Source organism: Cupressus sempervirens, chromosome 9, assembly GCF_028749045.1.
Source record: "Cupressus sempervirens isolate cs-2001-9-10 chromosome 9, ASM2874904v1, whole genome shotgun sequence".
Classification (NCBI taxonomy): domain Eukaryota; kingdom Viridiplantae; phylum Streptophyta; class Pinopsida; order Cupressales; family Cupressaceae; genus Cupressus; species Cupressus sempervirens.
This window is the reverse complement of record NC_143126.1, coordinates 573127347-573144398: the sequence shown is the minus strand read 5'-3', so window position 1 is coordinate 573144398 and position 17052 is coordinate 573127347. Positions and strand designations below refer to the sequence as shown.

The 17052-nt window shown below is 36.9% G+C and overlaps 1 pseudogene; it reads left to right on the top strand.

Annotated features, from left to right (window-relative positions):
* LOC149539962 (protein NRT1/ PTR FAMILY 5.12 pseudogene) overlaps positions 1-8502 on the top strand; it is a 71496-nt pseudogene extending 62994 nt beyond the window's left edge.
* Positions 8503-17052: the final 8550 nt, after the last annotated feature.

Here is a 17052-nt window from a genome sequence, read left to right as displayed (position 1 = left end):
GAGAAAAATGTGAATACAACAAGGGGGACAAGAAAAAAAAAAAAATTATATGAACTTGTGGAATCAATAACTACAGTTTTTTTTCTAGGATTTACTTGGAACAAACATGAAAGTATTCGTTGCCAGTGTTGATCCATATGGAAATTTAGAGTTCTGAAAAAAAACTAGAACAAGCCTATTAGCTCAACTTCGTGTTCATAATTTTGCAATTACAACTCAAAATGACACCATTCAAAAAGTGCATCAGAAAGTTTCACCAATTATAACATAACAAAGAGCTGCAGAACTTTGATTGCCACACATCTCACACTATGTAACAACACGAGATGCATGGTTGTATGATTGATTGTGCAATTATCCATGTAGATCAAAATATAGACAAGGTGATTTGAGATAAATCAATCTCACACAATGAAGTTGATTTGTCATCAAGTTCTAGCACCTCACCTCGCCCCTAGGACATTAGTCATTAATTCAAGATTAATCAATGATGGATCACATAGATGCGCATTAACAATAGTTGTGATGTTCTTTCTACTATCATCCACTCCCCAGTAGCTCCATGATCCATTTTCCTTATTGAAGAAAGATAACCTTCCATTACCTTCTGTAAGGATGCAGATATAATTCCTCATTGTCAAGAATCTGTGCTTGGATAGACCATCAAATAATAGCTGCTTACCCGAATTCAAAATCCCATATTCTGGGACATGCTCCTCTTACCATAAGATGTGCTTCATTAGATATTTAGAAATATGCATATGCCAGTTGTGCCAAGGATTAAATGATGTCATGTTTTCACTACCCTCTCAACTCTAAGGTTTGCATTCAATGTAATAAATTTAAAGTATCTAAAGGCTAAATAATAGTGTTCTCTTTAAGGGGAGCAAACAGTGTGAGGTGGAAAGGTCTTTAGTGTAAGTGTTTGTTAAAATTGCTCTTAGTGTTTCCTGTTGTATTGCATTGCTTACCCTTGCTATCAGAAGTGGTTTTATAAGTTTTACAGAAGATTTTTTTCAGTTATGTTTTCTCCATCTGGATTAGTTGAGTTTTCCTTTGCTGTTGAAGCCTTGAAGGTTCTTTTCAGCTACATTTTCTCCATGTGGAGAGAAGTGGACAAGTATTTTTAAACATGACCAACCCTCTTCTCCTTTGGTTTTGAGGAGTCTATCCATTCAGAGGAAATTTTCAACCATTAAATTTATTTGTTAATAACAAGGGTGGAGATTGCAGAGAGGTTTGCTCATGCCGGCATATCTTCAAATTTGATGATTTATCTCACAAGTGTTTTGAATGAAAGCACTGCAACTGCTGCATGCAATGTTGAAATGTCCCCTTTTCTGATTTGATATGGTATTTCAAACCTCTAATCATATTTTCAAAATCAAACAACTGATATCACAAAGATCCACCAAATTTCTCAAGAAACCCCAAATCGGGTATGCTGAAAATAGTGCTAAAAGCTTCCCAACTTCACAAATTATTAATAAATCTGAAAATGGAAATTTTTACAGAACTTTCAGCAGCATAACAGCCTACAAATTGACATTTCCAGATCTGTATAGCCTTTACACAACAGCTCGAAAATGTAGGACCAAAACTATGCTCATCGGGCTCCCGAAATAGCACAAAATATGCCCGGAAACATCACAAAAAAACTAGTAATCTATCTCAGAAGTTTAATCACGTCCCAATATATATATTCAGCTCTATTTTAATATTTAAAAGTCTGATATACAGCAGCAACCCAAACTGATATGAAATACTCAACTGTAAACACCAAACTCATACAAAAACACACCCGAAAACTCACAAATCTGCACTGTTCAGCACAAAGGCAAACTCTGTATGAGCATGCACATGGAATGGCTTCAAACTCCTGTCCTTAGCCTTCCTAGAAACCTACAAACTCCTGTTCTTGGGTCTCCCTGGAAACCTGCAAACTCCCGTTCTTGGGTCTCCTTCTCCACAGGTTTGGCAGCCTCTGAAGAATAACAAAGAATGAGCGAAAATCAAGTTCTGGAATTCCCCCAAAATGCCTCCAATCCTCTTTAAAAAGGGCATAACTGTAACTCACGTCCAAGAGAGGTCAATGAAACATATTTTAATAATAATTATCATTTATTAGTCCAACGGTTTCCAAAGATTAACTCCCTTTTTCCGAAACTTCACTTTCTTGGGCCTGCCTGTCTTAGCAAAGATTATTATTTTTTAATTATTTGAAAAGGGGACATGACAAGTCCTCCCCTCCCAAACATTGCTTGTCCTCAAGCAATGGCTGAACAATAAACCAATCAATCCTCCTGGATCCCAAATGTAGTCATGAACTATACTACTACCAATTAACACAGACTCCTGCAAGATCCTCTGCAATATGACCAAGAGGAATCCATAATCAAACTGGCAATTATAGCTCAACCAAACTCCAAAATCACCATTACCACAGTCAAAAACCCATGAGACACAAACTCTTAGAATATCAGAACCCAAGTAAAGTGGACAAATCAAACTACCAACATAGTAAATACCATCAACACATCCCACTAGCCTATACGAAATGTACAACCCAACTTTGCAACAATGGTGAACGCTCTCGAATGAAACTATACCAAGTATGGAGAATCCACACACTGTACAACTCCTACAGTCAACACAACTCTACAAATCACTGGCCACTATCTCATAACCATAACTCCCATGCACTACTGATGGTGAAAAGCCATTACAAGATAAAGAGTAAGAAATGGAATCCAAACCAAATTTTCCTGCCATCAACTCTTCAAAACAAGGATAAAATGCTAACTGATGTACATACCCTACAATATAATGTTGATTAAAAAAACCAACCTCAGTCAACAGCTCACCATGAACAAGTGATACAACCCACTGTGACTGATCACTAGCTAAGTCAGGAGATGTCATAGCCAAAGGAGTAGAATCAATAACAACACCCACTGAAGCATCACTCCCAAACTCCTGCTCTAAGTCACATATTATCAAGCTGTCAACTGCAGAACCTATCACCATGTCATGCCCATCACAAATCTCATCTTGAGGCATCAAACTATCCCATAACTGATGATAAGCACTAGGAACCAAAGTACATATTTGTATCATCATCTCATCAACATGGTGATCAAAGGTAAATTGATGAGCATACCTCACAGTGTAATGCTGATAGAATTCGCCAATCTCAGTCAGTGGCTCAGACTGTAATCTAGATGAAACTAACTGCAATTGATCATTAACCATGTTGGAACTGACTACTACCTCCAAAGATATCACCAAGGGAGTAGTATTACTAGCAGGAACCATGCCAACTGCCGACTCACCAACATCACACATGATCTTTGATACATCTCTAGTCTTTGTACCGTCTGTACTAGAGGCCACCACCATGTCAGGCATACAACAATCTGCTACAACACCCAACTCAATTGAACCTGACTCTAGTGGGAATGAACCTGATATGCCAATGTTAGTATCAAGGATGGATGCATCCCCATCTCCACTGTCTTTGACAATCTTGGCCATGGACATCTTCAGATCACCAAACACCACATCTTGTGATTGTATAGAATTAGGTAAAGACTATAGTCACTCTAACCCCATGGTCATCTTAGCCAAATGAAACTATGACTCCTTGAAAGCCAACCGTGTACTCTCAAGAATCTCAGAAGTCACCTCAAGCTGCTCAGTAAGCTCACTCAACTCATTTTCCTTGGCCAACAATGCATCATATGCTGTACTGCCCCACTCCATTAGATAATCTCTGTCGGCTACCAACTGCATATAATTCTATCTCAAAATCTGAATAGCCTCCCATAAAGAGTGGAACTCTGTCAAGGAAAGATAACTGCCTCCCTGCTCATCACTAGTAGGAGAACCCCATCCATAAATTGCTAACAACTGACGAGCAGCATCGAAATGTTGGCAAGTGATAGCAATGTCTCGGTCACTAATTCTCAACTGATTAGACACATGATGGCATTGGCTTGACTGTCTCCTATAAACCTCCTCTGATGCACTGTCAGAAGGAGTATCCTCAAAGTTACTAGTCTCTAGAGTATTACCATCCATATCCTATGAATCAAATCTAAAGCTCATATCAACATACGGAGTATCAAAAACTGTAGCACTGCTGTCCAACTCCTCTGTACCCAAAGAAACTAAGTCTTCAAAATTTCCCACTGCATCCTCCTGGATGTCATCAATGCCAATATGATCCTGGGACTCATCTATACACACTGCCAAATATGAAATATCATCAACACATTCTAGCAAGTATGGTCGACTAGATATATGAACAAAGCCCAACATCGGTGTATAAAAACTAATACCAACATCAGACAAGATATTGGCACAAGAAAAGACAACGTCGTGTAATCTGCTAATCAACTCCATGATAGCACCCAAACAAACACTGCTACCAAAAAGTGTTAAAGATCTCCAGTCAACTGAATCCCAAACACCAATATAACAATCTCGAGTCCATATCCGTAAACTAGAATCAACTGGTAACTCAAGAAAACTCCTCACCTGAGTAATATGACCAATACCAACTAAATCCACATACTTGTCATGATGAGATAATGAAGTCACAATACTATCTTTGTTCACCTTCAGCTGGCTGGACAAATCATGTGAAGTACTACCAGCCTCAATCTCATGTGATGAAGCATCTAACTGTGCCTGGTACTCTTTCTCAACAAAGTCATGAATGCTCAATGTCTGCTCATCTCTACCAGGTATCTCACCATCCTGCACAACAACATCCTCATAATCATCATTTGAACCCACTACACTGTAGTCACTACCTGTTGTAACTATACCATCCTGAATACCTGTGGCATCACCCTTTGACGACCTATAAACAATTGTCTCAATCTGAGTATCAAGTTGACCATTACTATCAATCTATGTAATATCCTTTCCCACCACCTCCTGTGGCAGAGTAGAATCTAAGACCTCTACCTGGATATCAGCTAGTTTCTCAAACTCCTCATGCAACTTCTTGGGAATTGTGTCATCTGTCCTGTGAGAAAATATGCCAAATAGAAATCCAGTCAACTTATCCACCTTAGCTGGGTCGGACAACATATCATTCATTATATGGTGGTGCTCAACCAACTGTTTAGACATGTCATGGCTTATTTTCATAAGTTTATCTTGAATTTCTAAATAACCATCCTTCCTACTGTTTTGACTCTGGATATCAATTGTCCAAGATCGTGTCCTCTGAGACTCTGTACTATACCTGTCCATTCTGGATAAAGTAGAGTGTAACCCCAATAGGATATAACTTCTTCAAACACCAAGAACTAACATGAAAATTATTAGAAGTAGCATGAAACCATAGATTTTGACATGCAACTGATTAGAAGCAACATGCAACCACCAAATTATGACATGCAAGATCTGGGTAGTTGTCAAAACTGACATGCAAGATCTGGGTAGTTGTCAAAACTAACATACAAACTTCTACAACCACCAAATTCACCAAGAACTAACATGAAACCATATATTTGGACATGCAACTGATTAGAAGCAACATGCAACCACCAAATTATGGCATGCAAGATCTGGGTAGTTGTCAAAACTGACATGCAAGATCTGGGTAGTTGTGAAAACTGACATGCAAACTTCTACAACCACCAAATTCACCAAGAAATAACATGAAAATGATTAGAAGTAGCATGCACCCATTAATTTTGACATGCAGCTAATTAGAAGAAACATGCAACCATAAATTATGACATGCAAGATTTGGGTAGTTCTCAAAACTGAAATGCAAGATCTGGGTAGTTGTCAAACCTGACCTGCAACTTCTACAAACCCTTAGGCTGGCAAGATCATGGCTCTGATACCACTAAAATGTCCCCTTTTCTGATTTGATATGGTATTTCACACCTCTAATCAGATTTTCAAAATCAAACAACTGATATCACAAAGATCCACCAAATTTCTCAAGAAACCCCAAATCGGGTATGCTGAAAATAGTGCTAAAAGCTTCCCAACTTCACAAATTATTAATAAATCTGAAAATGGAAATTTTTACAGAACTTTCAGCAGCATAAAAGCCTACAAATTGACATTTCCAGATCTATATAGCCTTTACACAACAGCTCAAAAATGTAGGACCAAAACTATGCTCATCGGGCTCTCGAAATAGCACAAAATATGCCCGGAAACATCACAAAAAAACTACTAATCTATCTCAGAAGTTTAATCACATCCCAATATATATATTCAGCTCTATTTTAACATTTAAAAGTCTGATATACAGAAGCAACCCAAACTGATATGAAATACTCAACTGTAAACACCAAACTCATACAAAAACACACCCGAAAACTCACAAATCTGCACTATTAAGCACAAAGGCAAACTCTGTATGAGCATGCACATGGAATGGCTTCAAAATCCCATCCTTAGCCTTCCTGAAAACCTTCAAACTCCCATTCTTGGGTCTCCCTGGAAACCTGCAAACTCCCGTTCTTGGGTCTCCTTCTCCACAGGTTTGGCAGCCTCTGAAGAATAACAAAGAATGAGTGAAAATCAAGTTCTGGAATTCCCCCAAAATGCCTCCAATCCTCTTTAAAAAGGGCATAATTGTAACTCACGTCCAAGAGAGGTTAATGAAACATATTTTAATAATAATTATCATTTATTAGTCCAACGGTTTCCAAAGATTAACTCCCTTTTTTCGAAACTTCACTTTCTTGGGCCTGCCTGTCTTAGCAAAGATTATTATTTTTTAATTATTTGAAAAGGGGACATGAAAAATGTGAACATATGGTCAAGGGTACAATAAATTTTTCCTTTTTTGGGTGCTTTTATTGCTGATTCATATTTGGGTCGGTACTGGGCAATCCTTGTTTCTTCTCTCATCTACCTACTTGTTAGTATTCTTTTCCTTCACAAAATCCTTTTCCTTAACGGTACAATTAATGGGTAGAGTAATTTGGAATAAAATGCCTTAACCAGTATTATCTACAGATTTAAGAGTTTTTGTGAATAAAGAAACTGAATATGCACTTGTTGGAAACTGAATCAGATGTCCATTTGCTTTCAAAGTAGCTGAATAAGTTTTCATTTTCCAGTGTTTTAACATGCCCAAGTAACACTTCATGCAATGCAACATGGCAGGGGCTAATCTTGGTGACTCTATCAGCCTCCCTCAGGAGTCTCAAACCCTCACTATGCAAGTATATGTCAGAGTCTTGCTCCAGACTCAAAACATCACATTTTAAGATTGGGTTTTTTTTCTTCTTACTCTACTTGGTTTCTTCTCACTCTACTTGGTTGATGCTAAAAACTATCCCACGATCCTAGAAAAGAAAGCAAACATTTAATATGGATTGTGAAAATCTGATAGACTTAGATGATAAGTTTTGTGTTTTCAAACTGGGAATGGACCAAATTGGTCATGGTTTAATATGAGGCTAAGGGGAATTTTGGAATGTGTGCCAACTTTCCATTATAGGCATGCCAAACAAAAGGGATGTTGGATGCAATTTCAAATTCTAGTTCAGTAACAACATTTGGGAATAATGCTAGTTCAAATGCTTGGAGTTCTCAACTGTGTTTGTTTTGGGCCTATATGCTTGGGAGATTCCTTTTTGATGAAACTCATAGTCTTTTTTTTTCAGGTTTCTTGAGAAAGCAACAATTGAAGATGAACTAGACTTTGAGTGCAAAACAACACGCAATTGGAGACTTTGCACAGTACAACAGGTCGAAGAGGTAAAACTCCTCCTAGGCATATTACCCATTTGGATGGCATGTTTAATGTATGGCGTTGTCTTTGCACAATCCTCAACATTCTTCACAAAATAGGGCAGCACAATGGATACAAAAATTGGTCGACATTTTGTGATCCCTTCAGCAAGTATGCAATGTTTCATGAACATATCTATAATCCTATTGCTCCCTATCTACGACCGTATCTTTGTTCCAATTGCAAGAAGATTATCAGGGAATGAGAGGGGTATAACATTTCTCCAAAGGATAGGAACTGGTATATTCATTTCCGCCATTTCAATGATTGTTGCTGCAGGGGTAGAAATTAAGAGAATCAATGCAACAAGGGATAGTGGACTCATAGACGTTCCCTCGGCAACAATCCCAATCAGTGTTTTTTGGCTACTTCCACAATATGTTCTTTTTGGCATGGCTGATGTGTTTACAATGGTAGGAATGCAAGAGTACTTTTATGATCAGATGCCAAACACAATGAAAAGCTTGGGTATTCCTATTTATTTGAGTGTTTTAGGAGTTGGTAGTCTCCTCAGTAGTTTCCTCATTTTGATCATTGAGAAGGCTACTTGTGGAAAGTAGGAGCATTGCTGGTTTGCAAACAACTTGAATAGATCTCATTTAGATTACTTTTATTGGCTTCTTGCTTCTTTGAGTTTACTCAATTTGGGCATGTTCATGACCTTTGCTAGCTGTTACAAGTACAAAGAGACTGCATCTACTAACACAGAGAATGCTTCCTAGAAACTAACTTCATGTTATACCTATGAGGGGTGACACTAGTGCTTACATTACCAGTTTTACTATTCTAATTTGTTATTTAAATTTTATCATGATAGTGTAAATATTTTGTTTCCATCAACCACATCCATATCATTGTTCAGTCTTTTTAAGAAAGAATGTTTACATTTGTTCCTCTGCGATTGACAGAGAACATTTTATTAAACAGAATTTTACTATGAATTATTTCCTCTCGATTATTTGTTCTCTACATGAGTGCATTTTTTTCAACATATAATTGATTGAGAATAAATATATTTTCTTACAATTGTTCAATTGAACCCCTTCTTTAGGTCTAAGTGATAATTGAAAAGCTCATTATTTCTCTTAATTAGACTATTTGAGAGTTATTTTTTTATTCATAATCCTTATTAGGCTTAAAAGTACAAATTGTTGTTCATTTTTAACACCTAATTAAATTAGTTGAGTTGTAACTTATTCAAAATGTCTAATTAATTTAGATGTAGATTGTAGAGTGCATGCACACATTGGTTAGGTTAGACATAAATAAATATGAGAGAAAAAATAATCAATTGCACAGCTGCTAGTGAACAACTTTGGGTAGTAAGTGATTCTATAATTGTGCAAAAACCAAATCAAGTGTATTTACCCTTACAAACATAAATAAATCTTGCATATTCATTATATTCTTGGCATTTTTACGTCAAGTTCACCAAAATGGGGACTACGAAAAGGGGTTACATATCACATGATATTAAATACGGGCCACAAAAAGCTAAATAGCATCGTGATGGCCTCAAAAAACCCATAAAGACAAAATGTAGATGAGCACAAAAATTCAAGCAGTTAATTTTATGTTTGTTTTCTGTTGTTGGACTTGAGATTGACAATAGTTGCCTTTTGAGGTAATTTCAAAGCTTCATTTGATTCTTCAGCCATTTCTCCTCAGAAGACTGAAGGAAGAGGTGGAACAAAACATCCCAAAGAAAAAAGAAATAATCCTGTATGCAAATATGATGGAACATCAAAAACAGATACAAGAGCATTTAGTCAATAAAACACTTGAGGCCTACCTGCAGAGTAAGGCAGAGACAGGTAGGGTAATGTGTTCTCTAATTTTAAAGAGTTATTTTGTAGAGCTCCTGCATAAGTTGTGTTCCTTTATTAAATTTTACTATCAACCATTTAGCCAATCTTATTTGCTTGAATAGTAAAAGCTTGGTATGACTTCCTTCATCTGTTTCAGGAACAGGTATCAGAACAAAGCTAAACAATTTGACGATTCAACTGAGAAAGAACTGCAATCATTCTAATCTATTGGAATCACAGTTTGATCAATCAAGTAATGTTTTAATTAGTAACTAAGCTTGGTTTTTTTGAAACTAATTACTAGTGGGACAAATTGATTTAGTGTTATGTATAACATTGAGCTTTCTCTTCAGTTGATTACCCACCAGTGGCTTAGTTGGTTCAGCAGTGTGGCAAATTTGGCTTGTTAGATAGACTTATATTGCATTTGAAAGCTCGTAAAAATAAGGTACCAATATCAATTTGCATTAGTTAACCTTCATTTTTACTGCGCCCTTAAGTTTCTTGTACTAATTTCAAGTAACACAACAATCAAGAGAAGAGTTTGCTTGCTGTTCTCAAGTCTCTGATTTGGTCCTAGATATTTGTTAGATTTTTATTAGCATTCTAGAAGTAATGTTTAGGTGCAATCGTTGTCCCTTATTACTCTTATTTGGTTTCCTTTGTACTTGATTTGTTTAGATTCCTAAAGGAGGGTTTAGTTTGTGGCATAGTAGGAGATAGTATGTCACAATGACATTAGGAAGTTTCACTAAATCCATTAAATAATACTGTCAGATAGAAACTCAATTATATATATGTATTTAGAAGTTTACATAGATATTATCTTTATAGTTGAAGAATCAATCATGTGATATGTTCAGTGAGATTTAGACATTCACATGCTGCCCACTACACACAACCCAAAAAGCACCGAGTCTTGCATGTGCTCCTTTACAAGATGCCCACCTTCTCTTCATATGTTTAATATATTGAAAATTCTTCTAGTACAGGTGGGTCATTCTCTTGCAGTTTATTTTGAATCTTCTCTCTCTGAGAGAATGATGGAATGAGATATTAAAGTTGCAATAAGATCATGTAGTAGTGTTTCAAGGTACTGTTCTTCTTGTGTGTGTGTAATGGTTCACAATTTCATGATTCTGTAATCTACCTGTTTGGCCTAACTTTTTTGGATTCTACAGTAGTATTTTTGCTCTAATAGTATGGACAAATGAATTGTGTCATCAGTATTCTGAAGCCTGTGTGCAAGTCTACAAAGAGATGGGTGTCAAGGTTATAGATTCATTACTACACTCAGGAATGGGCTCATCTTCAATCTTCAGAAGATTGAATATGAGCCCATTCCCGATTGTGGTAATGAATCTCAAAGCTCCTTCAGCCTGAGCATATCATGTCCTTCGGATGATATTTTTGAAGATGCTTCAACATTGTATCCTTCAGACATTAGAAAAATTTACGTGATATGATTGTGAATGCTTTTCTGGAGATAAGTTTTACTCAATAAATTGTGAAGCGCATGGAATCTTCTATGATTAATGCAAAAAAATACATATGCCCCTTTATAAGTTAATTATTTGTTTGAGTATATATAATATATTTCTTGATAGTGTCTTTGGTTGATGTGCAAAATCAAGATTTGGGTTTTGGTATTTCTTCTGCAGTCGTAATGAAGGATTGTATATTACTTGCAGCTTGTGGAGTAGATGAGATTCTTCCTCAGAGTCCTGAATTTCTAGTTGATATCTTCACTTCATGTCTCACAACACCTATTATAATTGTATTTCAATGGTATTATCTTATTCTCATACCTCTAATCATCTCATTCTTTTTACACATGATTGGGAAACTGCAATTTGTGATGCGCTAATAGCTAGCTCCTTTACTGGGTACCACTGTTTATCTATCTTGTATCTTAAATTATTCTCATTTCCCTCAAATATGTGTCACAATGGATATAGTGTTTATATGTATCATAATATTGAAACGATTCTCTGAGGCAGGGCTAAGTTGTTTACTATGCACAAATAGCTCACTTCTAATGGAATGGAACTTAAAAACATTGGGATACTAAAATTAGTGATCCTTTTATTCCCGTCATGTGAAATTTTTGGTTTTTGCAATGTATGTTACTAGTTTTGGATTTCTGTTTGCTAAACATGATTACATCTTTATCTAACAAGACATAAAGAATTACCAAAATGCTTGTCACCCATCCTTGTACAATGCTAATGATTCTTAGTTGGAGTAGTTCCAAGATAAGTCACATTGAGGTGACTAGGTGGGAGTGACTTGGCGAGCTGACCTGGAGAGTTGACCTAGGGGATGGGCTTGGTGCGCTAACTTGGAGAGTTGACCTAGGGGGCGGACTTGGTGAGCAAACTTAAAGAGTTGACTTGGTGAGCGTACTTGAATTGTCAGCTTGGCGAGCTGACTATGGGAGTCGGCCTGGCAAGCTGATATGGTGAGTCGACTTAAAGTGGTGACTTGGTGGTGCAAGTTGTTGAGCTGACTTATCGAGGCCACTTGGTGAGGCGACTTCGCGAAGCGACTTGGTGAGCTGACCTACTAAGTGTACTTAAAGATTGACCTTGATGAGGCGCTTTGGTTGGGTGACTTGATGAGAAAACTTAAAGTGTCAACTTGGCATGCCGACCAAGTGAGTTTACATGGTGAGTGAGCTTAGAGAAGCAACTCTATGGGGCAAGGTGGTAAAACCACTGGGTGAGTCAACTTCGTGAGTTGACTTAATGAGTCAACTCGTTGAGGTGACTGGGTGGGGGTGACTTGGTGAGCCGACCTGGAGAGTTGGCCTAGGGGGCAAACTTGGTGAGAGAACTTAGAGAGTCGACTTGGTGAGCATACTTCAATTGTCAGCTTAGCAAGCTGACATGGGGAGTCGACCTGGTGATCTAACATGGTGAGTGGGTTTAAAGTGGCAACTTGGTGGGGCAAGTTGGCGAGCTGACTTAGTGAGGCCACTTAGAGACGTGACATGGCGAGCTGACTTGGTGAGCAAGCTCGATGAGCAGACCTAAAGATTGACCTTGATGAGGCACTTTGGTGGGGTGACTTGATGACCGAACTCAAAGAGTCAACTTGGCGAGCATACTTGCACTAGTGCATTTGGGTTCATTTTTTGACCTTCATTGATCAAATTTTCGACCCAATTTTTGACCAAATTTGACCAACCCATTGGTCAAAATTTTTCTGGTCAAAATTTTGACCAACTCACTGGTACATGATTTGTCTCAATCATATAACTAATTATATATTTTTCATATTAGTTACTGTCAGTGTTTTTCAGGCATTCTATAAAATAGTTCACATGCCTTGTGTATGATATGACATTTTTCGTGCATCCTGCACTCTCTCTCATCCGGCTAATGATGGATTACGTAGAGTGATCTGAAACCATGATGCTAAAAAACACACAATCAAATCCAAAATGAACTTGCACTACAAATGGATTGTGGAAATCTGATATTGGTAAAATTGCATGCATGTCTACCAGGACAATCACAACTTAAACATATATTTGTCCTGGTAGACATGCATGCAAAATTAACAATATCAAATTTCCACAATCCATTTATAATGCAAGTTCATTTTGGATTTGATTGTGTGTGTTTTTTAGCATCATGGTTTCAGATCACTCTCCGTAATCCATCATCAGCCGGATGAGAGAGTGCAGGATGCATGCAAAATGTCATATCATACACAAGGCATGTGACTGTTTTATAGAATGCTTGAAAATTTTTTTATAGCTACCTGTTGGTAGAAATTTCTACCTTCATTGGTCAAAATTTTTGACCTTCATTAGTCGAAATTTCTACCTTCATTGGTCAAATTTTTTGACCTTCATTGGTCGAAATTTTCTACCTTTATTGGTCGAAAGTTTTGACCTTCATTGGTCAAAATTTCTACCTTTATTGGTTGAAATGTTTCTCTTCATTGGTCAAAATTTCTACCTTTATTGGTCAAAATGTTTCTCTTCATTGGTCAAAATTTCTACCTTTATTGGTCAAAATTTTCTACCTTCATTGGTCGAAATTTTGACCAATTCCTGGCAGAACTTGCACCATGGCTATGGGGGTTTTTCGACCAACGTATTGGTCAAAATTTTGACCAACTAGAAGGTTGGTCAAAATTTCGACCGGAAAAATTATGACCAATGGGTTAGTCAAATTTGGTCAAAGTTTGGTCAAAAATTGGGTCAAAATTTTGACCAATAATGGTCAAAAAATGGTCTCAAATGTACTAGTTCTTGGAGCCTTTCTCTAGCCTTGGAATCTCACTTATATAGGGTGAGATGCAACAAGCTTTGCGCTAGGAGAAAAGGACAACTATTCCTCTAGACAAAAGATATTTACATTTTTCTTAACTCAAAAAGACAAACATTTGTGTAACAAAAAGGTAACACGTCATATTATTATTTTGGTAGGTCTCATTTCTGTTACATCTTCACATGCTACTAATTTTTGATTGGCTACTATTCTGAATCTTTAGTATATGCACCTACTAGACTGACCAATGATGAAGTTTGTTCTGGAAATTGCAAATCAATCTCAACTCAAGGGTTTTCACTATTTTCATCATGGACTAATAGAAGTACTTTTATTCTTGTTTCTTCCTCTATCATGTCAACATCTTGGGCCTCTGGACTGGCAACTAAAATTGGTTGCTTGACTTTATCTTCTTCTTCCCTCTGATCTTGTGTAATTGTATCAATGACTTGTACTTCATCTTCCTACACCTCATCATCAGTTTCAACTTCTTCCAATTGTTCATCATAAGCAACATCTTCCATCCACTTGTCAAAAAGTGTATCATCTAGCCAATTGAAGTGCAATATGTCATGTTGCTTCCTAATCACATACTCAACTTCTTTGTCAATAATAAAAAAATCTTGTCTTAAAAAATCAAAGAGTAACCAAACCTTCACCAATTCCTCTATTGTGGTGGCCCACCATGCATGCCCTTTTTCATTGATGTCTTTATTAATTCTCAAACAAAACAAGTTATCTAATTCCTTGGCCCATTCATCTTTATTCTTTAATTTATTTTTTCTATCCAAAGCCCATGGGAATAAATCAAACTTTTCACTTTTATACTTGCTCAGATAAGCAACAACTTTCAACTATGCAACTCTTATGTCATCAAAATCTGACAGATCATTGGCAACATCAAATGTTTTTTCAATATGGTCATGGGAAGACCTTATGATAGAGTAACACAAAAAAGTAATTTCTTTTCTTCTTTTACCCAACTTATTAACAATGGATTTCAAAGTCTCTTCATTGGCCTTCATTTCTTCCCATATACTTACAACCCTAGCTAGCTACTCATAGAACACTGGCCATTCAATTTTTTCTACTAGATACATGAGAGCCTTTCTTAATTTGTCTTCATATTGCACATTTAGCTCTACATTCAATGCCCATAGTTTGCTCTTTTCTTCTTCAAAGTCTTCGGTTGTGTAGTATTGTGGCCTTTGTGGAGTCTTTGGTATTTCTATGAGAGGAGTGGATTTAAAAGGTTCCACAAGAGGGTGGGGATATGTGATTCTTGGCCTAGAAGACCTCCCCATTGCCTTATTTTCAAGTTCAATTCTTTTTTGAACTTCTTTATTATATGCCTCCAAAACTCTTTCATACTTGGCTTGCAACTCCAATCTCTTATTCTCATCTTTCTATGCAATGGCCAAAGTTAATTGAGATGTCCCAAAATTTAAATGTGTAACCTCTATAGAAGTTGTATCCTCTACTCTTTTTACAATCAAATTACCAATTAGCCTAGTATTATCTGATTGCAGAGACATTTTTCTAGATGCTTTTCTGATGGACCAAATAACCAAAGCAGCTTGGTCTATACTAAACTTAGCACCTAAGATCTCTTTTTTATTTTGGTCCAATGGCTCTAATTTATTGGAAATAGAATTAAAAATTAGGGCATCTGCTATATCCCAATTGGGAAGCAATAGAACACCCGATGCTCTCACCATTACTCTCCCTTCCTTAGGGGTTAGGATTTGAAACTCTTTTATCATTTCATCTTTTATTTGTGTATGAATGGTTGCATCTTCAATCTACAGATGCTCAAGCTTCAATTTATTGCATCTCTCCTCATATTTTCCTATGTTTGTCATCCATGCAAATTGGTGGAAGGTTTTGGAATTAACAAAACTGTCATTTGACAAAAAATGATGACTAGCTTGCTCTATCATAGGGTCTAGTTCCCTTCCCTTAAAATCTACCACTGTCAACTCAAAGCTTGGTATAGAGGGCTCTTGGGGGTTTCCCTCATCTAATTCTTCTTGGGTGATTAAAATTCCTCCTTGGGACCCCAGCTATTCAATCTATCTTCTAGTAAATTGTTCCTCTCCAATCCATAAAGGGGATTGTGTAGGTGAATATTCCTCAATGTGAGGACCTTGTTCTTTCATTATTTTTTTCCTCTTAGGAGAGGGCTCATCAGGCCTTTCTTCTAGGGCAGCACTAGTGGATGCTATTATTTGTTTACATTATAGCCTGACCTTTTCTGGATGATCAATTGTATTGCCCCTAAATTGGGGGTGTATGCCAATCTCCTCATAACCTCTTTGGCCTTATCTAGATAAGTATTAATAAAAAATAATTTTTTCTCATTCATAGTTTCATTGTTTCAGGAAAAGTAATCATGAGTTTATTTATTCTATCCGCCTCTGTGCTGACATTACCCAGAGGACTATAATCTTCATCAAAATAATTTATAAACTCCAAAACCTTGGAGAAAACCCTCCACTTTTCTTTCTTGGTTTCTTGCTCTTGCAAGAAGAACTCATTTCTTATTATGTCCTCAGTGTAATATGGCTCATGTTTTATTTTACCAAGTTTGATTCTGGGCCTAAAGGCCAAGTCATAGAATCCCCCGATGTTACAAAAATGGGAATGAGACACAACCATCTTATACTGGCCTAAAATTTTATAAAGAAAAAGCCAACCCCCTTTTGTGATCACAAATTGGTGAGCTACAATACAAGTTGGGAAAATTGACCCTCTTTTCCTTTTCAACAAATAATTTTCCTCCAATCCCCCTAGCTGCCACAAAAACTTAGCTACCCCTACCTTTAATAACACCTAGTAGGGAAATACATGTGGAGTTCCTCTGAAACCATCAATCCTAAAAATGGTTGAAATAGAGTATGGGATAATGTCTCCTCAATTATGTGTTACCTTCAAATCATTAGGATGATCCATGGGCTTGATAAGATTTATCAGTGCCTTAGGCACTCTGGTATTGTCACTTAATAAAAGGCACCTCAATTTTGAAGCAACACACCTATCAAATCTGACAAAAATAGCTTTTTCCACATCCCATGTCATATCTGCACTCCATAATTGAACTGGCAATGCTTCTCCATCTTGTTCTCTATTCAACTTCATCTCCTTACCAAAACATGTTACTCCCTTAAACAAAAACATGAGC